At 46.5% G+C, this 24518-nt stretch overlaps 1 long non-coding RNA gene and 1 pseudogene across 6 annotated transcripts in view; both read left to right on the forward strand.

The window, feature by feature from the left end:
• Positions 1–4463: 4463 nt before the first annotated feature.
• LOC103219467 (large ribosomal subunit protein eL33 pseudogene) lies at positions 4464–4772 on the forward strand (annotated as a pseudogene).
• A 5458-nt stretch (positions 4773–10230) lies between these two features.
• LOC119624358 (uncharacterized) overlaps positions 10231–24518 on the forward strand; it is a 53920-nt gene continuing 39632 nt past the window's right edge. For 2 of the 6 annotated variants that reach the window (XR_012094780.1, XR_005240427.2), the window contains exon 1: positions 10618–11085. This is a non-coding gene — a long non-coding RNA (uncharacterized lncRNA). Of the gene's footprint in view, positions 11086–24518 lie in introns of all 6 variants that reach the window. The other 4 variants (XR_012094784.1, XR_012094783.1, XR_012094781.1 and 1 more) reach the window with 4 other exon arrangements.

Genomic DNA, 24518 nt, shown 5'->3' on the forward strand with positions numbered 1-24518 from the left:
ACTGTTTTTTTATTTGTATAATTTTTATTGTTGTATTCTTGCTTTTTATTTTTATTTTTTCTGAACATTTTTGATCTGCAGTTGGTCGGATCTAGGATGTAAACTGCAAGTGTGGCAGGCCTACTGCACTGTTTTGTTACTAGAGGGAGTGAGGACACACCTGTGGACTTGAGCACCTTCCATTCACCAGTTGCTCCATGGGCATACTCTAATTCAGGTCTCCCCACAACCCTCTGAGTTAATATTTCTTTCCCCATTTTAAAGATGAGAAAATAAAGCCTAGACAGTTTAACTTTGCTGCTGTTTTGAAACTAGCTGAGAGATGAATTAGGGTTTGTACCCATGTCTATCAGCTTCAACCTTTATGCTTTTTCTTCTGTACCCCAGTGCCTGTTAAATTTTGGAAATCCCAGAAACAGCCCACAAACTTGGGTTAATCTCCTTAGAGATTTTGACAATGTCCTTTGAGAACCCACTGCACTACAGAAACACAAAACCCTTTGCATATTGATGTCATTGAATAAATTGTACCATTGAGACCTGAACCAATACTTTTAGATATGTAAGTTAGAAACAGTAGCTGCTAGGTGTAGTCAGGGCAAAATTAATTGTGGTTTTCGGCAATGAAAGTAGTGGCAGGTGGGTGCAGTGGCTCACGCCTGTAATCTCAGCACTTTGGGAGGCCAAGATGGGCGGATCATCTGAGGTCAGGAGCTCGAGACCAGCCTGACCCACATGGAGAAACTCCCTCTCTACTAAAAATACAAAATTAGCCGGCCGTGGTGATGCATGCCTGTAATCTCAGCTACTCGTGAGGCTAAGGCAGGAGCATCACTTAAACCCAGGATGCAGAGGTTGAAGTGAGCTGAGATTGCACCATTGCACTTCAGCCTGGGTGACGAGAGCAAAACTCCGTCTCAAGACAAAAACAAAAACAAACAAACAAATCTAATTTTAAAATAAGCTTGCTCTCAATGGTAATATTTTTTTTAAGTGGTAAAGAAAACTAAAAAAAATAACAAAAATCTCAAAGCTCCAATCAATCTAAAGTCCAATAACCTCTCTCTCTCTCTTTTTTTTTTTTTTTTTGGAAACAGGGCCTTGCTTTGTTGCCCAGGCTAGAGTACAGCGATACAATCCTGGCTCACCACAACCTCTGCCTCCAGGGCTCAAGCAATCCTCCTACCTCAGCCTCTGGAGTAGCTAAGACTACAGGCACACACCACCACACCGGGCTAATTTTTTTTGTTTGTTTGTTTTTGAGATGGAGTCCCACTCTGTCGCCCAGGCTGGAGTACAGTGGCGCAATCTCGGCTCACCTCCACCTCCCGAGTTCAAGCGATTCTTCTACCTCAACCTCCAGAGTAGCTGGGATTACAGGCATGCACCATTATGCCCGGCTAATATTTGTATTTTTAGTAGAGATGGGATTTCACCATGTTGGCCAGGTTGGTCTTGAACTCCTGAGCTCAAGTGATCAGCCCACCTCAGCCTCCCAAAGTGGTAGGATTACAGGCGTGAGCCACCACTCTGGGCTATATGTTATCATCTTTTATTTAACCAGACTCAATATGGACATGTAGTTTATTTCAGATTTTTACCAATACAAGATAATGCAGGAATAAAGAGCTGCATATATAAACCTAACACATATTTCTGCGTTCACATTCAGAGAAAAACAGCAGTGAAACAAAAAGTGGCTTTAATCAAAACGGTCTTGAAGAAAACCAAGCATACAGGAAAAGACTTAAGAGAAAAATAATGAATAATCAAGCAGACTAAGCAGGACCGGGATTAGGTGGCGGGAGGTGGAGGTTGCAGTGAGCCAGTATCAAGCCACTGCACTGCAGCCTGAGTGACAGAGCGAGACTCTGTCTTAAAAAGAAAAGTAAACTAAGCAGTAAAGCTGCCCAATAATTAATCCTCTTGCCCTAAATGTCCCAATCAAAGTTACATTGACAGAAATTGTTTTCTCAGAGACTGGACTCTGGCTCTTCCTGTGTGCCATCATGGCAAAGTTAGAAGGAATTAGGACGCAGTACAAGAATGGCAAGTTCTCTTAGTCTGCTTTGTATTGTTATAACAGAATGCCACCAACTGGTAATTTATTTTAAAAAGAAATTTATTTCTCACAGTTCCGGAGGCTGGGAAGTTCAATATCAAGGTGCCAGTGAGGGCCTTGTTGGATGGGCAAGAGATAGGGAGAGGAAGTGGTGTCAACTGTTTTTTTTTTTGAGGCAGAATATCTCTCTGTCACCTAGGCTGGAGTGCAGTGGCACAATCTCGGCTCACTGCAACCTCTTCTTCCCGAGTTCAAGCAATTCTCCTGTCTCAGCCTCCCTAGTAGCTGGGACTACAGGCACACGCCACCATGCCTGGCTAACTTTTGTATTTTTAGTAGAGACGGGAGTTTCACCATATTGGTCAGGCTGGTCTCAGGTGGATCACCTGAGACCAGCCTGACCATCCTCCTGACCTCAGGTGATCCACCTGCCTCGGCCTCCCAAAGTACTGAGATTATAGGTGTGAGCCACCGCGCCTGGCCCCAACTCAATTTTTTATATCAGAAGCCCACCCCCTTGATAACTAACCCACTCCAGAGATAATGGCATTAATCCATTCATGAGTACAGCCCTCATGACATAATCACTTCTTACAGGCCCCACTTCTCAACACTGCCAGGCAAATGAAATGATCAGAAATTCAAGTGATGTTTCCAGACAGGCTCACAAATCTTAGGCAGAGTTAAGATTGAGGTGAAGCAGAGAGGATAAACCAGACACAGTACCCTGTAAAGTCAGGGCTGTGGAGTGGGGTGGATCAGCATTGGAATCTCAGATCTGCCAATTACAGGAATTATTAACTTGGGCCAGACATTTAAACTCCTTGACCTTCATTTTTCCACATTTCCTCATCTTAAAATGCAGAATGATAATGAATCTTCCTCAAAGTTGTTAGAAGGATTAAACGTGATATGGGATAGCTTCCATGCAGAGTAAAGCGGATGGTATGCAGTGTGGTGTTCAATAACTGATAGCTATTAACCAGGAAACACAGTTATATCTAATTAGGGTAGAAGAGGCACTGTGGTTTGGCCTCAGAGACTGAAACTAGATAGACCTCAATCCCAAGGTTCACAAAGGGGATGTAGGTGACAGTGGTGAGGGTCAGACCATGGGAGGCTAGGTCTCAGAAACCAGGGTGACCCATGAGGCCCAGGAAGGGTGAGAGGACACAGGGGAGCACAGCCATGGGTTGAGTCCAAAAAGTAGATCTTCAACAGAAACTCCTCTAATTCCTTTGATTCCCCCAAAAAGCCCCCCAGAGCTGTACAGCTTTTACTTAGCTCCTTTTATAGGCATTTCCCTCTTTCCTCCAACTATGTTTGCCTAGATTATGTGTCATGTTGACCAAACTTTCAATGTTTACTTTCTGCTTCCCGAATAGTATAAAGCCTTATTCAAGAAAGAAAATATAAATCTTTTGTTTTCCTGGGAGGAGTGAGAGGAACCTAGATTCCTTCAGAAAAGTACGGCAGCTCTCTTGATCATCTCATCATATCAAATTTATCCCCATACTCCCAGGATCCTACCTTTTAATTTATTTTATTTTATTTTGAAATAGGGTCTCACTGCATCACCCAGGCTGGAGTGCAGTGGCACAATCATGGCTCACTGAAGCCTCAACCTCCCATGCTCAAGTGATCCTCTCACCTCAGCCTCCTGGGTAGCTGGGAGTACAGGCACACACCACCACACCTGGCTAATATTTTTATTTTTTTGTAGAGACGGGGGTCTCCCTATGTTGCCCAGGCTATTCTCAAACTCATGGACTCAGGTAATCTTCCTACCTCAGCCTCCCCAAGTGTTAGGATTATAGTCATGAGCCACCACGCCCGGCCTGATGCTACGTTTTAAATGCTTTGTGAATCTATACACTTCTTTAGACTTCACTATCAAATGCCTTCATCTTTTGCTAGACTCTCAGTCATCTCACTGGGGTCTGCATTTCCACTTGTGCCCATGTCCATCCTCCATTTTCAGCTAAGTAATACTGCATTATAAAAACCAAAATTTGGCTGGGCACTGTGGTTCATGCCTTTAATCCTAGCACTTTGGGAGGCTGAGGTGGGTGGATCACTTGAGGTCAGGAGTTCGAGACCAGCCTGATCAACATGGAGAAACCCCACTTCTACTAAAAATACAAAATTAGCTTGGCATGGTGGCGCATGACTGTAATCCCAGCTACTTGGGAGGCTGAAGCGGGAGAATCACTTGAACCCGTGAGGAGGAGGTTGCAATGAGCCGAGACTGCACCATTGCACTCCGGACTGGACAACAGGAGCAAAACTCCATCTCAAAAAAACAACACCGAAAAAAACATAATTTGAGCACATCTCCCCCTGGCTTAAAAATCTTGGTTCCTGTGGAGGTCTGCTGGGAACAGGACTTCTAAAAGGAACTATGTCTGGAAAGCTGTGGTCCAAGGTCATTTTTGCCAGCTATAAGCGGCGTCTCCAGAACCAAAGGGAGCAGACAGTTCTTCTTAAAATTGAAGATGTTTATGCCCGTGATGAAACAGAATTCTGTTTGGGCAAGAGATGCACTTATGTATACAAAGCAAAGAACAATACATTGACTCCTGGCGGCAAACCAAACAAAACCAGAGTAATCTGGGAGAAGGTAACTTGGGCCCACGGAAACAGTGACCTGATTCGTGGCAAATTCCGAAGCAATCTTCCTGCTAAGGCTATTGGACACAGAATCTGAGTGATGCTGGACCCTTCAAGGTTTTAAACTAATGAAAAGTCAATAAATAAACGTAGATTTGTGTTCTTGTTTTTTTGTTGTTTTGTTTTTTTTTGAGAGGGCGTCTAGCTCTGTCGCCCAGGCTAGAGTGCAGTGGCACGATCTTGGCTCACTGCAACCTCCGCCTCCCGGGTTCAAGCAATTCTCCTGCCTCAATCTCCTGAGTAGCTGGAATTACAGGCACGTGCCACCACGCCCGGCTAATTTTTTTGTATTTTTGGAGAGACGGGGTTTCACCATGCTGGTCAGGCTGGTTTCAAACTCCTGACCTCGTGATCCACCTGCCTCGGCCACCCAAAGTGTTGGGATTATAGGCATGAGCCACCACACCTGGCCTGTGCTCTTGTATTTTTCAGTGGATTAAAAAACTTACTACTTAAAAAAAAATTATAATAATTATATTATCAGGATGATGTCACAATTCCTTTTTTTTTTTTTTTTTCTGAGAGGGAGTCCTGCTCTGTCACCCAGGCTGGAGTGCAGTGGCGCAATCTCAGCTCACTACCACCTCTGCCTGCTGGGTTCAAGCAACTCTCCTGTCTCAGCCTCCTGAGTAGCTGGGACTACAGGTGTGAGCCACCACGTCCCGCTAATTTTTTTGTATTTTTAGTAGAGAGAGGGTTTCACCATATTGGTCAGGCTAGTCTCGAACTCCTGACCTCATGTGAACCGCCCGCCCGGGCCTCCCAAAGTGCTGGGATTACAGGCATCAGCCACCGTGCCCAGCCAATGTCACAGTTCTTTAACATTGCCCACAAAGTCCTATATGATGTGGCCAGATTCAACTCTCCTCTTTGCTCAGAATGCTGCAACAGCACTAACCTTTTTTTCAATTTCTGTAAGTTTTCGAGCTCTGTTCAATCTCAGGACCTTTGCACATTACATTCCCTCTGCCCACAAGGCTCACTTCACAATTTTTCACCTAGCCAGTTCCTCCTTCAGTTCTCTCATTAATTTGTAACTTATTCATTGAAACCTACCCAAATCTCCCAAATTAGGTTATGTCTTTCTGTTTTATACTTTTATAACACTCTGTACTTTGTCACGGCTGCACTTGTGACAATTCTAATTAAATAACAGTTGCTTGGCCATGTGTGGTGGCTCATGCCTATCACTATGGGAGGCCCGGGTGGGTCACTTGAGCCCAGGAGGTCGAGGGTGCAGTGAGCCATGATTGGCACCACTGCACTCCAGACTAAGTGACAGAACCAGACCCTCTCTCACAAAGAAAAAAATAGGTTGCTTCACTATTCTCGAAAATCTAGCTCTTTAATTGACTATATGCTTCATAAGTCCAAGAACTTATATCCAAAGGTATAAATCAAGCACACAGCAGAGTTTAAGGCACATAGTGGGGACACGGTAAATAATGAATGTCCATAATCACCCATATTGCATTGTCAATCATGTCTATGTGTATATGCACATGTGAACACTAAAACATAGAAAACTAGAACACAAAAAAATTAGCTGATTTCCTGCATTCTCCCTGGAAGTTGGGGGTTGTTCTTTTCCTACTTAGCTAGTGGGAGAGGGACCCAATAGCTAAGAGACTAATTACAGTAAATCTTCTCCATGTCTGACCCTGAAAAAAATGGCCTATCCATATAAAAAGAACGTGTCAACTAAAAAAGATAAGGAAATTCAGTCTGACTTTGGCTATCTCTCTATCAAAATTCAATGACCAACATGGTGAAACCCCAATTCTATTAAAAATACAAAAATCAGCCAGGTGTGGTGGCACGTGCCTGTAATTCCAGCTACTTAGGAGGCTGAGGCAGGAAAATTGCTTGAACCAGGGAGGCGGAGGTTGCAGTGAGCTGAGATCGTGCCACTGCACCCCAGCCTGGGTTACAGAGCAAGACTCCATCTCAAAAAACAAAACAAAAACCAAAAAAAGATATAGGAACTTAGCCTTCAGTAATGTATCTTCAGATATAAAATAAACAGACTGAAGAAAATGAATGAAATGTCAAACATCTATTTCCAGTTATGATAGGCTGGTTTATTCAACCAATGTGCCCAATGATAATGACTAAAGGTGCTGAACAGGCTGCGCACAGTGGCTCGCGCCTGTAATCCAAGCACTTTGGCAGGCCGAGGCGGGCAGATCACCTGAGGTCAGGAATTCGGCACCAGCCTGGCCAACACGGTGAAACCTCGTGTCAACTAACAGTACAAAAATTAGCCAGGCGTGGTGGTGGGCACCTATAATCCCAGCTATTCAGGACGCTGAGGCAGCATAATCGGTTGAACCCAGGAGGCGGAGGTTGCAGTGAGCGGAGATTGCGCCACTGCCCTCCAGACTGTGTGAGAGAGTGAGACTCCATCTCAAAACAAAACAAAGAAGTAAAATAAAATAAAATAAAGATACTGAATAAAATATAAGGCACATTTCCCAAAACATCAAGTTGTTGATAGTAAGAAATTATTAGGATAAAAGCTAAGAAAATGTGAGAACCCAGAGAAGCAAATGGAACAGAAGAGCACAAAAGCTACTCTTGCCCTGAGGATATCTGCCAGTCAGGCAACATCTAGTTGTTTTTGGTAGCCTCACAGGGCATGGAAACAGCATCCATGGAAACAGCATCCAATGTCTAGGGCTTTCCATGGTAAAAATGCTACTAGATGACCCTTTCTATATTAAGTTGGGACTCCATAGGCTATGCCCTGAGAGTGAAGGTGTACCAGCATCTCAGAACATTGGGAAAGGTTGCTTTTGCATTGACTATAATGGGAGTGGGGAGGAGGCAAAGAACATTTTTAAAATTCCATCTTTGGTTGGGTGTGGTGGCTCACGCCTGTAATCCCAGCACTTTAGGAGGCCGAGGCAGGCGGATCATGAGGTCAGGAGTTCAAGACAAGCCTGGCCAACTAATGAAACCCCGTCTCTACTAAAAATACAAAAATTAGCCGGGCATGGTAGTGCATGCCTGTAGTCCCAGCTATTCAGGAGGCAGAGGCAGCAGAATTACTTGAACCTGGGAGGTTGCAGTGAGCCGAGATTGCACCACTGCACTCCAGATTGGGCAAAACAGTGAGACTTTGTCTCAACAAATAAATAAATAAATAAAATCCCATCTTTGAGTAGATGTGGTCACTGGGCAGCTTTCACCCATGTTTGTAACCTGCATTTGCTTTGACCCAACGAACCCATGAAAGCTAGTCTCAGACTGAAAGGGCTTCAAGGCACCTAGCAGAAACAAACAAAGATCTTCTCCAAAAGAAGCCACAAGTACTTTTTCTCATAAATACTTTTTCAAGAACAAAAAGTAAACACACAAAGAAACAAGACACTATGGGTGTTCTGGCATGCACCTGTAGTCCCAGCTACTTGAGAAGCTAAAGAGGATCTCTTGAGTCCTGGGAGATTGAGTCCAGCTTGGGCAAAATGAAAGACACCGTGGATGATACACAACATAAACATCAGGCAGCAGAAAAAAAAAAACTTGAAAAAGGCCGGGCATGTAATCCCAGCACGCCTGTAATCCCAGCATTTTGGGAGGCTGAAGTGGGTGGATCACCTGATGTCAGGAGTTCGCGACCAGCCTGGCCAACATGGTGAAACCTCATCGCTACTAAAAATACAAAAATTAACCAGGTGTGGTGGCAGGTGCCAGTAATCCCAGCTACTTGAGAGACAGAAGTAGGAGAATCACTTGAACCCAGGAGGCAGAAGTTGCAGTCAGCCGAGTTCGTGCCATTGCACTCCGGCACTCCAGCCTGGGCAGCAGAGCAAAACTCCGTCTCAAGAAAAAAAAAAAAAATTAGCCAGCTGTGATGGTGCACACCTGTAGTCCCAGCTACTCAGGAGGCTGAGGCACAAAAATTGCTTGAACCTTGGAGAGGGAAGTTGCAGTGAGCCAAGATTACACCACTGCACTCTAGCCTGAGTGACAGAGTGAGATTCTGTCTCAAAAAAAAAAAAAAAAAAAAAAAAAAGAAACTTGAAAAAAATTCAGACACTGGAATTATCATAATACAGATTACAAAATAATTATGATTACTATGTTCCAAGGAATAAAATAATCCAACCATACCAATTAGCAGGAAACAGGACAGAGAAACATGTTGAAATGGTCTATGTATATGGAATCAGCAAAGTCACAACTGGGGGAAACTGTAGAGTTAAAGGCCCCAAGTTCTTTTTTTTTTTATTCTTTGTTTTTGAGGCGGAGTCTCACTGTGTCGCCCAGGCTGGGGTGCAGTGGCGCGATCTCGGCTCACTGCAAGCTCCGCCTCCTGGGTTCACGCCATTCTCCTGCCTCAGCCTCCGAGTAGCTGGGACTACAGGCGCCCACCACCACGCCCGGCTAGTTTTTTGCATTTTTAGTAGAGACAGGGTTTCACCATGTTAGCTAGGGATGGTCTCCATCTCCTGACCTCGTGATCCACCCGCCTCGGCCTCCCAAAGTGCTGGGATTACAGGCTTGAGCCACCGCGCCCGGCCCCAAGTTCTTAAAGATAAACCTTTCAATCCTTTACCATTAAGTAGGATGTTTGGTGTATGGTGTTTTGCAGATACCCTCTATAAGATTAATTTCTCTTCAAGTCCTGGTTTTCCGTGAGTGTTTATCATGAATAAGTGTTAAATTTAATAATTTATTCTACATTTACTAAGATGATATTTTCTCCATTAATTAATATCCTGAATTACAGTAATTTGTCTTCTAATGTTAAAACAACCTAATTTGGTCGGACGAGGTGGCTCACGCCTGTAATCCCACCACTTTGGGACGCCCAGGGGGTTGGATCACTTGAGGTCAGGAGTTCCAGACCAGCCTGACCAATATGGTGAAACCCCTCCACCATCTCTACTAAAAATACAAAAACATTAGCCGGGCGTGGTGATGCACACCTGTAATCCCAGCTACTCGGGAGGCTGAGGCAGGAGAATCACTTGAACCCAGGAGGTGGGGGTTTCAGTGAGCCGAGATCGCGCCATTGCACTCCAGCCTCAAGAGAGAGCAAGACTCCATCTCAAAAAAACAAAAAACAAAACACCACTTAACTTGGGTATGGTATTATTCCTTTCACATAATACTAGATTTTGCTAATATTTTGCTTACAGATTTTTCCGTCTACACTCATGAGCAAAATTTGCATACACTTTTCCTTCCGTTCGCTGTTCTTGTCAGGTTTTCCTATCAGGGTTGTGCTAGGCCATTAAAAAGTTAAAAAGTGTTTCCCGCTTTCGTCTTCCTTCCCTCTTTTATTCTAGAACTATTTAAGACTGGAATTATGTTTTCCTCTTATATATCGTTCAATTTGCTATGGTAGCCATGGTGGCTTGGAGTCGTCTTTGTGGGAAGACTTTGGACTACTCTTACAATTCGTTACTAAACTATGTAGGTTTTCCATTTCCCTAAACAGGGAAACAGAAGACCCTCCTAGGACGTCTCCATTGCGGCAGGGAGACTGCAAAGGTCTCGGGCCACAGGACTAAGGAAAACCGCAAAACACGCAGAGTCCCCATAGGGCCGCGACAGAATCACGGCACGATGGGACACGCGAGGGTAAGCTCAGGTCTCAGTGCATCGTGTGGGGGTCGGGACAGCGTCCCAGGCACCTGTTTCTTCCACCTGCTCAAGTATCTTTCCCTTCTGTGAAGAAGGGGGCTACGGGCCCCATCCCCAGGGAGCGAGAAGACGCAGATGGCCGCGCCGGTTCAGGTGCCGCGGGAGGAAATGGAATCTGACGGAGAAACTGATCTAGGGCGGCAGCCCGCTAGGTTCGCTTGACTCACTAAATGCTACTACAACGCCCCACGTGGACCGCCACGAGCGGGTCACGTGACTGGACCCTAGCTGGGATGTGCTGTGACGCCGCGTACCGCGCGGCTCTGCGCGCGAGACGATAGGCCTCTGGGACGCTGGTGCCTGCGCGCGGTCACTGCCTCCACCCGCCAGGCCGCTTCCATTGGCGCATGCGTAGCACACCGACTCCAGGATTGTCTCCCAAATCCCACTTCCGCCACTTGTTCCTCCCGAGACCGGCCAAGCGCGCCTGGTTGTTCGCCCTTCTTGGGCTCCTAGGGAGAACGTGGTCCGGGAACTGGCGGTCACTGGGAGGCAGCACAAGAGGTTTTCGCGCTCCTCTGCTGGTGCAACTATCGCGACCATCACCCTGACAGCGGGAGGAAGGGTGCCGCAGGCAAAGGGTGGCCTTTCTTGCTCGCGGCTCTCGCGAGAGCCGGCGCTGGAGTGTGGACCGCGCATGCAGGTGACGCGTGGTGGAGACACGTCGCCGGCGCTTGTCTCCCTAGGCCTTCCAGGGGGTGAGCTTCCGTCCCAGATTCCTTCGGTCCTACACCGCTTCCATTTCTTTCTTCCTTTCCCTTTCCCTTCCCCTTCCCTTCGTGAGACAGGGGCTCACTCTGTCACCCAGGCTGGAGTGCAGTGGCGCGATCTCGGCCCACCGTAACCTCCACCTCCCGGGCTCAAGCGATGGTCTCACTTCAGCCTCCTGAGTAGCTGGGACTACAGGTGCGTGCCTGGCTAATTTTATATTTTTGGTAGAGACGGGGTTTCGCCTTGTTGCCCAGGCTGGTCTCAACTCAACTACTGGTCTCAAGTGATCCGCCCGCCTTGGCCTTCCAAAATGCTGGGATTACAGGAGTGAGCCCCTGCACCCAGCCCTACCCCCCATCTTTCTGTGTTTCTGCGTGGTATTGCTACATCTCCAACAGGCTTAACTCAAAGCTGACTTTCCATCTGTGCTGTATCTGCCCCATGGTCTTTAAGAGTATATAAAATACAAATGGCACTTTGGGAGGCCGAGGCAGGAGGATTGCTTGAGCCCAGGAGTTCGTGACCAACCTGGGCAACATAGTGAGACCCCCGTCTCGTTAAAAAATAATAATACCGGGCGTAGTGGCTCACACCTGTAATCCGAACACTTCCTGAGGCCAAGGTGGGCGGATCACCTGAGGTCGGGAGTTCGAGACCAGCCTGACCAACATGGAGAAACCCCACCTCTACTAAAAATACAAGATTAGTTGGGCGTGGTGGTTCATGCCTGTAATCTCAGCTATTCTGGAGGCTGAGGCAAGAGAATCGCTTGAACCCGGGAGACGGAGGTTACAGTGAGTCGAGACTGAGCCATTGCACTCCAGCCTGGGCAAGAAGAGCGAAACTCCGTCTCAAATAATAATACAAATAAATAAATGTACACACACAAATAAACGGACTTGATAGTGATTTGTTTAGGTTTTCAGCTGCCCAATTCAAGAAATGTGTTTTTTTTTGTTTCGTTTTGTTTTTGTTTTTTTGAGACAGAGTCTGTCTCTGTCGCCCAGGCTGGAGTGCAGTGGCCGGATCTCAGCTCACTGCAAGCTCCGCCTCCCGGGTTTACGCCATTCTCCTGCCTCAGCCTCCGGAGTAGCTGGGACTACAGGCGCCCGCCACCTCGCCCGGCTAGTTTTTTGTATTTTTAGTAGAGACGGGGTTTCACCGTGTTCGCCAGGATGGTCTCGATCTCCTGACCTCGTGATCCGCCCGTCTCGGCCGCCCAAAGTGCTGGGATTACAGGCTTGAGCCACCGCGCCCGGCCATCTTTTTTTTTTTTTTTTTTTTTTTTTTTGAGACGGAGTCTTGCTCTGTCGCCCGGGCTGGAGTGCAGTGGCCGGATCTCAGCTCACTGCAAGCTCCGCCTCCCGGGTTTACGCCATTCTCCTGCCTCAGCCTCCCGAGTAGCGGGGACTACAGGCGCCCGCCACTTCGTGTTTTTAGTAGAGACGGGGTTTCACCGTGTTAGCCAGGATGGTCTCGATCTCCTGACCTCGTGATCCGCCCATCTCGGCCTCCCAAAGTGCTGGGATTACAGGCTTGAGCCACCGCGCCCGGCCGAAATGTGTTTCTTCTTGTCCCTGATTTCTGTCACTGTCCCAAGGCAGTGGGATTAAAGCACTACTACCATTTTTAGATCCTTGTGTTTGGCATTCCATGTCCTCAAGACATTTGACATAATTTTCTCCAGCTGCGCTGTTCAAACACATGCTTCAAAATCTTTAAAATATTTACCCTGGTAATTAGGCTTGCCATTTTATTAGCACATACTTTTCCCTTCGCTACCCTGTCATTTTCAACAATCCAAACGTATCCCTAACAAGAGCAATAATTTTTCTTTTCTTTTGAGACAGAGTCTTGCTCTGTCACCCAGGCTGCAGTGCAGGAATGTGATCTCGGCTCACCGCAGCCTCTGCTTTCCAGGTTCATTTTTTGTGTTTTTAGTAGAGCCGGGGTTTCTCCATGTTGGCCAGGCTGGTCTTGAACTTCTGACCTCAGGTGGTCTGCCCGCCTCCCAAAGTGCTGGTATTACAAGCATGAGCTACCACACCCAGCCGCAAGAATGTTTTTATTAGCTGCACAACTATTTCAAAGCAAAGTTGTCTCCGTTTCAGATGTGCAACAGCGAAATTCCTATGTTAACAATACAGATAAGACTTTGATGCCGGGCTGGGTGGCTCACGCCTGTAATCCCAGCACTCTGAGAGGCCGAGGTGTGCGGATTGTCTGAGGTTTGGAGTTCAAGACGAGCCTGGCCAAGTCTTGCTTCCGTCTCCAGAGTAGCTGAGGCTACAAGGGTGCCCACCTATGCATTTGTTTTATACATTAGGTTTTTGTGCTTGTTTTGATTTTTTGAGATGGGGTCTTGCTCTGTCGCCCAGGTTGGAGTGCAATGGCGTGATCTAGGCTCACTGCAACCTCCACCTCCCACGTTCAAGCAATTCTCCTGCTTTAGCCTCCAGAGTAGCTGGGATTACAGGTGCCCACTACTATGCCTGGCTAATTTTTTGGTATTTTTAGTAGAGTGGGGGGTTTCACCATGTTAGCCAGGCTGGTCTCGAACTCCTGATTTCAGGCGATCCACCTGCCTTGGCCTCCCAAAGTACTGGTATTACAGGCATGAGCCACTGTGCCCAGCCTATCGATTAGTTTTAAATATTAATTCTGCCTCCTATTAAAAGGATTTGCAGGCCGGGCAAGGTGGCTTACGCCTGTAATCCCAGCACTTAGAGAGGCCAAAGCAGGTGGATCGCTTGAGCTCAGGAGTTTGAAACCAGCCTGGCCAACATGGTGAAACCCCATCTCTACTAAAAATACAAAAAAATTAGCCAGGCATTGTGGGGAAAAGAAAGAAAGATCAGCCTGTTACTGTGTCTATATAGAAAGAAGTAGACATAAGGGACTCCATTTTGTTCTGTATTTGAGATGCTGTTAATCTGTGACCCTACCCCCAACCTTGTCCTTGCAAGAGACATGTGCTGCGGTGACTCAAGGTTTAATGGATTTTCGGCTGTGCAGGATGTGTCTTTGTTAAACAAGTGCCTGAAGGCAGCTTGCTGGTTAAAAGTCATCACCATTCTCTTAATTTCACCTGGGAAATTTTCATGATGGTATAGGGACCTACTCAGAACCCAAAGTTGCTGTGAAGGTTTTTTTTTTGTTTTTTCTTTGAGGCAGAGTCTTGCTCCATCACCCAGGCTGGAGTGCAGTGGCGCGATCTTGGCCCACTGCAATCTCAGTCTCCCAGGTTCAAGCGATTCTCCTGTCTCAGTCTCCTGAGTAGCTGGGATTACAGGCACCTGCCACCACACCTGGCTAATTTTTGTATTTTCAGTAGAGATGGGGTTTTGCCATGTTGGCCAGGCTGTTCTCGAACTCCTGACTGCAGGTGATCCACCTGCCTCAGCCTTCCAAAGTGCTAGGATTACAGATGTGAGCCACCGTGCCCAGCCATGAAGATTACTTTAAACTGAAGACATTTGACAATAAACTGATGCAGAAAGAGGTCTTCTCGTAGCTTCCCTTATCTGACTAAAAGCAGAAACTTCTGAAAATTGAGGTGGGTTTGTTCCCAAAAGACAGACCAAACCTACCGTAAATCCCATCTCCAGGGGAGTTTCATGGCCATGAGGAAGATAAAAGGACCACTTGCCCACCCTAGGCAACATGGCAAAACCCCATTTGCAAAATTATGACTGAGACAGTGAAAGAGATCTAACTTAACCGACTCTAACTTAATCTCGCTTCCAACCTCCAAGGTGTCCTTATTCATTCCTGGGTTTAGGCTGAACTAACTTTGGGGGAAACTTAGTTTTTAGTTTAAAACAAAGATGATGATAGCCCTTTCCCAAAGCAGATTTCTTCTTGCCTGAGGACTAGATTGCCTCTGTGGGACTAACGTTAGTCACAAGATTAGAAATTACTGTTTAGGAGTCTTGCACCTGGAGGCTACAAGATTCTGACCCTCCCTAATCTGCTTCTAAGATCAGTGCTTGAGATATTTTGCAGACCCTGCACTTGATGGATCAGCTGGCACCCCCAGATCTATTAACTGGCTCATCTGATCTTGGGACTCCCACCCAGGAACTGACTCAGCACAAGGAGACAGCTTCAACTCCCTATGATTTCACCGTCGACCAGTGACACTCCTGTCTCACTGGCTTCCCTTCACCCACCAAGTTATCCTTAAAAACTCTGCTCCCCTAATGCTCAAGGAAACTGATTTGAGTAATAATAAAACTCCGGTCTCCAGCACAGCTGGCTCTCACTGTGTGTATTACTCCTTTTCTATTCCAATTCCCGTCTTGAGAAATCGGCTCTGTCTAGGCAGTGGGCAAGGTGAACCCCTTGGGTGGTTACACCATCAGTACAAAAAAATACAAAAAATTAGCTGGGCATGGTGGCACATGCCTGTAGTCCCGGCTACTGGGGAAGCTTAGGTGAGAGGATCACTTTAGCCAGAGCATCAGAGGTTGCAGTGAGCTCAAATTGTGCCACCATACATCACAAACTTTCTTATTAACCATTGGTTCTCCAGAAAACTCATTTTAAGGGAGGAGACCACCCCTTATATTGTCTTATGCCCAATTTCTGCCTCCAAAGAAAGAAGTAAAAACTAAAAGGCAGAAATGAAATGCACAGGCAGACTGCCCGGCGCCACACCCTGGGCCTGGTAGTTAAAGATGGACTTCTGATGTAATTGGTTATGTTATCTATAGATTACAGTCATTGTATGGAAAAGCACTGTGAAAATCCCTGTCCTGTTCTGTTCCGTTCTAATTACTGGTGCATGCAGCCCCCAGTCACATACCCCCTGCTTGCTCGATCAATCAGGATCCTCTCACACGGACCCCGTTAGAGTTGTAAGCTCTTAAAAGGGACAGGAATTGCTTACTTGGGGAGCTTGGTTTTTGAGATGTGAGTCTTGCCGAGCTTCGGGCCGAATAAAGCCCTTCCTTCTTTAACTCAAGTGTCTGAGGGGTTTTGTCTGCAGCTCGTCCTGCTACAATTTGTACTGCCTAGAGAAACCTATTTGTTCATCTCAGTAAATTTTCTCTCCTCTCTCTCACCTTCTGAATTAGGCATTTACACTCCAGCTTTCAACATTTGGTAAGCTAGCGATTTGTCTTATTATATCTTCTATGCATATGAATAGACTTTTAATCTTCTATGAATCTGTCTTTTGTCAGTTTAATTCACAGGCCCTAACCTAAGACAGTAAAGGAAAGGTTTTTCCTCTGCCACAATGGTAAAAGGCACAACAGTTTTTCAAAGAAAACTGAGGTGGGAAGGAGGAAGACCTCAAACATTTTCCAAAAAGAGGAAATTCAAGGCCAGGTATGGTGGCTCATGCCTGTAATCCCAGCACTTTGGGAGGCCAAGGCATGTGGATCACCTGAGGTCAGGAGTTCGAGACCAGCCTGGCCAACATGGGAAAACCCCATCTCTATTTTAGTAGAAAATTAGCCGGGTATGGTAGCAGGCACCTGTAATCCCAGTTACTTGGGAAGCTGAGACAAGAGAATCACCTGAACCTGAGAGACAGAGGTTTCAGTGAGCCAAGGTCGTGCCATTACACTCCAGCCTGGGTGACAAGAGCAAGACTCTGACTCTAAATAAATAAATAAAAATTAGGCGCAGTGTGGCACACGCCTGTAGTTCTGCCTACAGGCTAAAGTGGGAGGATCGCTTGAGCCTGGGAGGCCAAGACTGCAGTGAGCCATGATCAGCACCACTGTACTCCAGCCTAGGTGACAGAGCAAGACTCAAAAAAAGGGGTGGGGGGAGGGAGACTCCAAATGGCTAATATATAAAAAGCCTTGCAATCTCATAAATACCCCAAAAAATACAAATTAAGATTACCCCTGTGGATAACAAATATTAAGAATCTTGACCAGGCACAGTGGCTCATGCCTGTAATCCCAGAACTTTGGGAGACTGAGGCAAGTGGATCACGTGAGGTCAGGAGTTCGAGACCAGCCTGGCCAACATGACGAAACCCCATCTCTACTAAAAATATGAAAATTAGCCAAACATGGTGGCGGGCGCCTGTAGTCCCAGTTACTCGGGAGGCTGAGACAGGAGAATCACTTGAATCCGGGAGGCAGAGGTTGCAGTGAGCTGAGATTGTGCCACTGCACTCCAGCCTGGGCAACAAGAGCAAAACTCCATCTAAGAACAAACAAACAAACAAAAAATCTGGCCGGGTGAGGTGGTGGGCTTCTATAATCCTAGCTACTCTGGAGACTGAGTAAGGAGAACTGCTTGCACCTGGGAGGTGGAGGTTGGCAGTGAGCCACTGCACTGCAGCCTGGGCAACAGAGAGGGAGGGAAGGCAGGTAGGCAGGCAGGCGGGCAGGCAGGCAGGCAGGCACGCACCTGGGAGGTGGAAGTTGGCAGTGAGCCACTGCACTGCAGCCTGGGCAACAGAGAGGGAAGGAAGGCAGGCATTCCTGGGCAACAGAGAGAATTGGGCAAAGGAAAGAATTCCATGGGCCCAGCAGCAGACCATCTGAATTAGAATCTGTATCTCAACAAGATCCCTATGTGATACATATACACACTAATATTTGAGAAGCACCTGTGCCCCAGGATAGGTGGACAAGAACATTCTTGATAGCCCCAAACAGAAACCCATTATCCATGAACATAAGAGATAAAGTGTGCTGCATTCATGTAATAGAATATCAATAGAAAGTAACAAATTACAGCTGAATACAGCGTGCATAAATATCACGATGTTCAGGGAAAGAGCAATACATAAAGAAAATACATAGAGTATAACTCTAAATATGTAAACTTCAAAAACAGACAAAACAGGCCAGGCTCACTGGCTCATGTCTGTAATCACAGGACTTTGGGAGGCTGAGTGGGACCAGCCTGGTCAACATGGCAAACCCCTGTCTTTTGTTATTAAAAACAAAAAACAAACAAACAAAAAAACAGTCAAACCAAAACCACATTGTTTAGGTATGCACATTAAAGTGAAGATGCCGAAAAAAATGGGTGTAGTGAAGCAAGAAAGTAATTTGTGAGAAAGTCAGGGTGGCGTTTACCTCCCTCTAGAGGAGAGAAATGGAGTGTGATCCTGGGAGGAGGGGGCGCATTTTGGGGCTGCTCACAAAACTGGTATATACATAAATAGTGTTTATGAGGGTGATATTTTATAATTATTATGGTTCATATTGTTCTATGGAGTTTTGGTGTGTGTGTTATATTTCACGTTAGATAAATAAATGCCATAGGTTTTTCTTCTTCTTCTTCTTCTTTTTGAGATGGCGTCTCTATCATCCTGGCTGGTGTGCAGCTCTCTGCAACCTCCACTTCCCGGGTTCAAGCGATTCTCGTGCCTCAGCCTCCCAAGTAGCTGGGATTAAAGATACACGCCACCATGCCTGGCTAATTTTTGTGTTTTTTGTAGAGCTGGGTTTCGCCATGTTGGCCAGGCTGGTCTCAAACTCCTGACTTCAATTGATCCTCCCACCTTGGCCTCCCAAAGCGCTAGGATTACAGACGCAAGCCACTGTGCCCCACCAAGACTTACTTCTTTTTTTTGAGGCAGAGTTTTGCTGTTGTCACCCAGCCTGGAGTGCAATGGCACCATCTCGGCTCACTGCAACATCTGCCTCCCAGGTTCAAGTTATTCTCCTGCTTCAGCCTCCCAAGAAGTTGGGAATACAGGCCCCCGCCACCACGCCCAGCTAATTTTTGTATTTTTAGTAGAGACGGGGTTTCACCATGTTGGCCAGGCTGGTCTCTAACTTGTTAGGAACAAGTGCTTGATGCCACAAAGAAAATCAGCACTTAGAAAGTTTCTCAGCAAGGCAAACTTACTTCTGCAGAAGGCTGCTGCCTGCGTCTGTCATGATTGCAAGAGCACACCAAACAAAGGAGAGAAGGATTTTTATCCCTAACGCAGCTCCAGTTTCTGTGTCCTCTCCCCATTGGCTGGAGTTGGAACCCACAATCCAAGTTAACCCGATTAGCTAAGACTTAAATTTTTCCAAATAGGGTAAAAGCATAATTTGTGAAGAGAGGAGGGGAGGGAGAGACTGTCTGTTACCAATTAGCTGGGAAGGCATGTTTGGGCTTGGCAAAGGCATGAAGGGTTGTTTACAGAAAAAGAACTTATTGTTTTTAGCAGTGAAAGGACACTAGCAGTTACAAGGAACAAGGGAATTTGAAGCGGAACTTAATTATTTCAGGCAAACTCCTGACCTCAGGTGATCCCCCAAACTCAGCCTCCCAAAATACTGGGATTACAGGCATGAGCCACCATGCCCAGCCAAGACTTCTTTCTTTTTTTTTTGAGATGGAGTTTCGCTCTTATTGCCCAGGCTAGAGTGCAATGTTGAGTGCAATGTCATGGTCTCAGCTCACTGCAACCTCCACCTACCAGGTTTAAGTGATTCTCCTGCCTCAGCCTCCCAAGTAAATGTGATTACAGTGGCCTGCCACCACACCCGGCTATTTTTTTTTTCTTTTCAGAGAGAGTCTTGCTCTTTCACCCAGGCTAGAGTGCAATGGCGTGATCTTGGCTCAGTGAAACTTCTGCCTCCCAGGTTCAAGTGATTCTCCTACCTCAGCCTCCCAAGTAGCTGGGATTACAAACACCCGCCACCATGCCTTGCCAATTTTTGTATTTTTTGGTAGAGAGAGGGTTATACCATGTTGGTCACGCTGGTCTTGAACTCCTGACCTCAGGTGATCCACCTGCCTCGGCCTCCCAAAGTGCTGGGATTACAGGCGTGAGCCTCTGTGCCTGGCTAATTTTTGTATTTTTAGTAGAGACGGGGTTTACCATGTTGGCCAGGCTGGCCTGAACTCCCAATCTCAGGTGATCCACCCACCTCTGCCTCCCAAAGTGCTGGGATTACAAGGGGGAGCCGGTCTCTGTCTCTCCATTGCAAAATCCCATTGCAGTCATCCCTAGATCTATCAAGATAGTATTGAATAAAGTCTGTGTCACTGCAGGGTGCGGTGGCTCATGCCTGTAATCCTAGCACTTTGGGAAGCCAAGGCAGGTGGATCACAAGGTCAGGAGTTTGAGACCAGCCTGACCAACGTGCCAAAACCCTGTCTGTACTAAAAATATAAAAATGAACCAGGCATGGTGGTGCACACCTGTAGTCACGGCTACTCAGGAAGTTGAGGTGGGAGAATCTCTTGAACCCGGGAAGCAGAGGTTGCAGTGAGCTGAGATCGAGCCACTGAATTCCAGCCTGAGCAACACAGCAAGACTCCTCTCTCTCTGTTTTTTTTGTTTTGTTTTGTTTTTTGTGACGGAGTCTCACTCTGTTGCCAGGCTGGAGTGCAGTGGCACGATCTCAGCTCACTGCAACCTCCGACTGCCTGGTGCAAGCGATTCTCCTGCCTCAGCCTCCTAAGTAGCTGGGATTACAGGCACGTGCCACCATGCCCGGCTAATTTTTGTATTTTTAGTAGAGACAGGATTTCACCATGTTGACCAGGATGGTCTCAAACTCCTAACCTCGTGATCCGCCCGCCTCAGCCTCCCAAAGTGCTGGGATTACAGGCATTAGCCACTGCACTGGGCCGAGACTCCTTCTCTCAAAACACACACACACACACACACACACACACACACACACAAATACCTGTGACCTGTGTCCTAAAACAAACACTTAAGACTTTTTTTTTTTTTTTTTCCTCAAAGTGCTGGGATTACAGGCATGAGCTACTGTGCCCGGACAAGAGTTTATTTTTTCATAAGGGTCATGTCCGGGAGCAGTGGCTCACGTCTGTAATACCGGCATTTTGGAAGGCCAAGGCAGGTGGACTGCCTGAGATCAGGAGTGCAAGACCAGCCTGGCCAACATGATGAAACCCTGTCTCTACTAAAAATACAAAAATTAGACGGACATGATGGCGGGCACCTGTAATCCCAGCTACTTGAGAGGCTCAGCTGAGATCGTGCCATTGCACTCCAGCCTTGGCAACAAGAGCAAAACTCCGTCTCAAAAAATATATATATAAAAAAAGAAAAAAAATAAACTCTTCAAAAAATAAAAACAAAGAACATTAATATGTCTTAGGAAGCATTAGACCTAGTTTCTTTTCTCTTCTTTTTTTCTTTTCTGTTCTTTGCTTTTGAGACAGAGTCTTTTTTTTTTTTTTTTTTTTTTTGAGGCGGAGTCTCGCTCTGTCGCCCAGGCTGGAGTGCAGTGGCCGGATCTCAGCTCACTGCAAGCTCCGCCTCCCGGGTTCACGCCATTCTCCTGCCTCAAGACTCCCGAGTAACTGGGACTACAGGCGCCCGCCACCTCGCCCGGCTAGATTTTTGTATTTTTTAGTAGAGACGGGGTTTCACCGCGTTAGCCAGGATGGTCTTGATCTCCTGACCTCGTGATCCGCCCGTCTCGGCCTCCCAAAGTGCTGGGATTACAGGCTTGAGCCACCGCACCTGGCTGCGAGACAGAGTCTTACTCTGCTGCCCAGGCTGGAATACAGTGACCCGATCTCAGCTCACTGAAACCTCTATCTCCCAGGTTTAAGTGATTCTCGCGCCGCAGCCACCCGAGTAGCTGAGGTTACAGGTGCACACAACCATACCTGGCTAATTTTTGTATTTTTAGTAGAAGTGGGGTTTCACCATCTTGGCCAGGCTGGTCTTGAACTCCTGACCTCAGGTGATCTGCCCGCCTAGGCCTCTCAAAGTGCTGTGATTACAGGCGTGGGCCACTACACCCAGCCTACGAGCCTAGACCTAGTTTTAGTTCCTTTTTTTGCTTCACTCCATGGTAGCATAGGAAACTAGTTTTAATTCCAGATTCTACCATCTGTCTGTATGACTATGGGCCTTTGGTCAGTCTTTCTAAAATGAAGATATGAAGATTGCTCATCTTACAAATGAGTAAAAACTACCTGATACGTAGTGCAGGCTTTGTAAAGCACTCATCATGCTGCTTGTCGTACTGTAAGCACTGATATGGCATAGGAAACTCAACCCCCAAGCATAGCACCTTGGAAGTTGAGAAAACAGCATACACTGGAAGGCCACTGTCACATCTCCCTCATCCTTCTCTGAAGCAGGCCATAAAGCCTAGGAAGGTCATCCTCTTATCTCCCTTGAAAACCCTCATGTGACAGGTGTCCTGCCCTGTATCAGGGTGGAAAGAATGTCATACAGGGCTACCAAGAAGAATCTGAACAAACAGGTCTTGCTAATCTCATGTCCCCAATTTATTACCGTGAGATCATACCCAGTTTGTTCAATCATACTTCTGCACAACTATCCACTTTCTCAACCCTATGCATAAAAGTACACAGACTTTTCTTTGGGTCTTTATTTCCTTAGGAAAACTCCCCATCATGTAAAATTTATATTACATAAATGTATATGCTTTTCTCTTGTTAATCTGTATTTTGTTATAGGAGTCTCAGCCATGAGCCTTATGATGGGTAAGGAAAACTTGCTTTTTCTTCTCTATACACTCAAATAAATTAGTTTGCCTCCTTTTCCATGCTTACCCAACATAAAATAGTAAAATGCCTCTTTTTTTTTTCTCTTTTTTTCCTGAGGTAGAGTCTTGCTCTGTCGCCCAGGCTGGAGTGCAGTGGTGTGATCTAGGCTCACTGCAACCTCCACCTTCCAGGTTCAAGCAATTCTCCTGCTTTTGCCTCCAGAGTAGCTGGAATTACAGGCGCCTGCCACCATGCCTGGCTAATTTTTTTGCATTTTTATTAGAGAGGGGGTTTCACCATGTTGGCCAGGCTGGTCTCAAACTCCTGACTTCACGCAATCCACCCATCTTGACCTCCCAAAGTGCTGGGATTGCAGGTGTGAGCCACTGCGCCCGGCCTCTTAGTAAGACTTAATTTCTGTCTGGGCACAGTGGTTCACGCCTGTAACCCCAACACTTTGAGAGGCTGAGGCGGGTGGATTACCTGAGGTCAGGAGTTCGAGACCAGCCTGACCAACATGGTGAAACGCCATCTCTAATAAAAATACAAAAAACATTAGCCAGGTGTGGTGGTGGTGCCTGTAATCCCAGCTACTCGGGTGGCTGAGGCATGAGAATCAGTTGAATCCAGGAGGTGGAGGTTGCAGTGAACTGAGATTGCGCCACTGCACTCCAGGCTGGGTGACACAGCAAAAATCCGTCTCAAAAAACTAAAAAAAGATAAAAAATAAAATAAATACTTAATTTGTGCTGTGCCACCAAAAAAATGTGCATGCCAGAAACTGTACTTTACACTATGACATTTTATGTAACTGTCTTATTTCCTCCATGAGACTGCAGTGGTCTGAAGTGTAGAGGATTGACCTTGTCCAAATGTGTTTTCTAGCCTTCCACCATCTGCCACAGACTGACACATGTACTAAGTTGTACCCTGTAAATACTTCATAAATAGTTATTGAAGGCATAAATCGGCAGAGAGTAGAGTTTTTGTTTTGTTTTGTTTTGTTTTTGTTTTTGTTTTTGTTTTTTTTGAGAGGGAGTCTCGCTCTGTCACCCAGGCTGGAGTGCAGTGGTCGGATCTCGGCTTACTGCAAGCTCCGCCTCCCGGGTTTACGCCATTCTCCTGCCTCAGCCTCCCGAGTAGCTGGGACTACAGGTGCCCGCCACCTCGCCTGGCTAATTTTTTTTGTACTTTTTAGTAGAGACGGGGTTTCACCGTGTTAGGCAGGATGGTCTTGATCTCCTGACCTTGTGATCTGCCCGTCTCGGCCTCCCAAAGTGCTGGGATTACAGGCTTGAGCCACCGCACCCGGCCTTGTTTTGTTTTTTTAACAAAAAAGAGCAAATGCTGAAAAAACTTGCTGTTACCATGCACACACGACATGAGGTCTTTGGAATTGGTTCAGGAAGATTTCCTTCTTCCCATGCTCCACCCTCTTCATTACAAAGATGAAATTATTTTTGTTTCGAATATTTATTTATTGATTGAGATGGAGTTTTGCTCTTGTTGCCCAGTCTGGAGTGCAATGACATGATCTTGGTTCACTGCAACCTCCATCTCCTGGGTTCAAGCAATTCTTCTGCCTAGCCTTCCAAGTAGCTGGTATTACAGGCATGCACCACCATGCCTGGCTAATTTTATATTTTTAGTAGAGATGGGGTTTTGCCATGTTGGTCAGGCTGGTCTCGAACTGCTGACCGCAGGTGATCCACCCACCTTTGCCTTCCCAAAGTGTTGGGGTTATACGCGTGAGCCACTGTACCTAGGCTTTTTTTTTTGTTTTTTGAGACAGACCCTCGCTCTGTTGCCCAGCCTGGAGTGTAATGTCATGTGATCTTCACTCACTGCAACCTCCTCCTCCCAGGTTCAAGCAATTCTTCTGTCTCAGCCTCCTGAATAGCTGGGACTACAGGCACCTGCCACCACACCCAGCTAATTTTTTGTATTTTTAGTAAAGTTTCACCATATTTCACCATATTGGTCAGGCTGGTCTCGAACT

The sequence above is a fragment of the Chlorocebus sabaeus genome, chromosome 12, assembly GCF_047675955.1.
Source record: "Chlorocebus sabaeus isolate Y175 chromosome 12, mChlSab1.0.hap1, whole genome shotgun sequence".
Classification (NCBI taxonomy): Eukaryota; Metazoa; Chordata; class Mammalia; order Primates; family Cercopithecidae; genus Chlorocebus; species Chlorocebus sabaeus.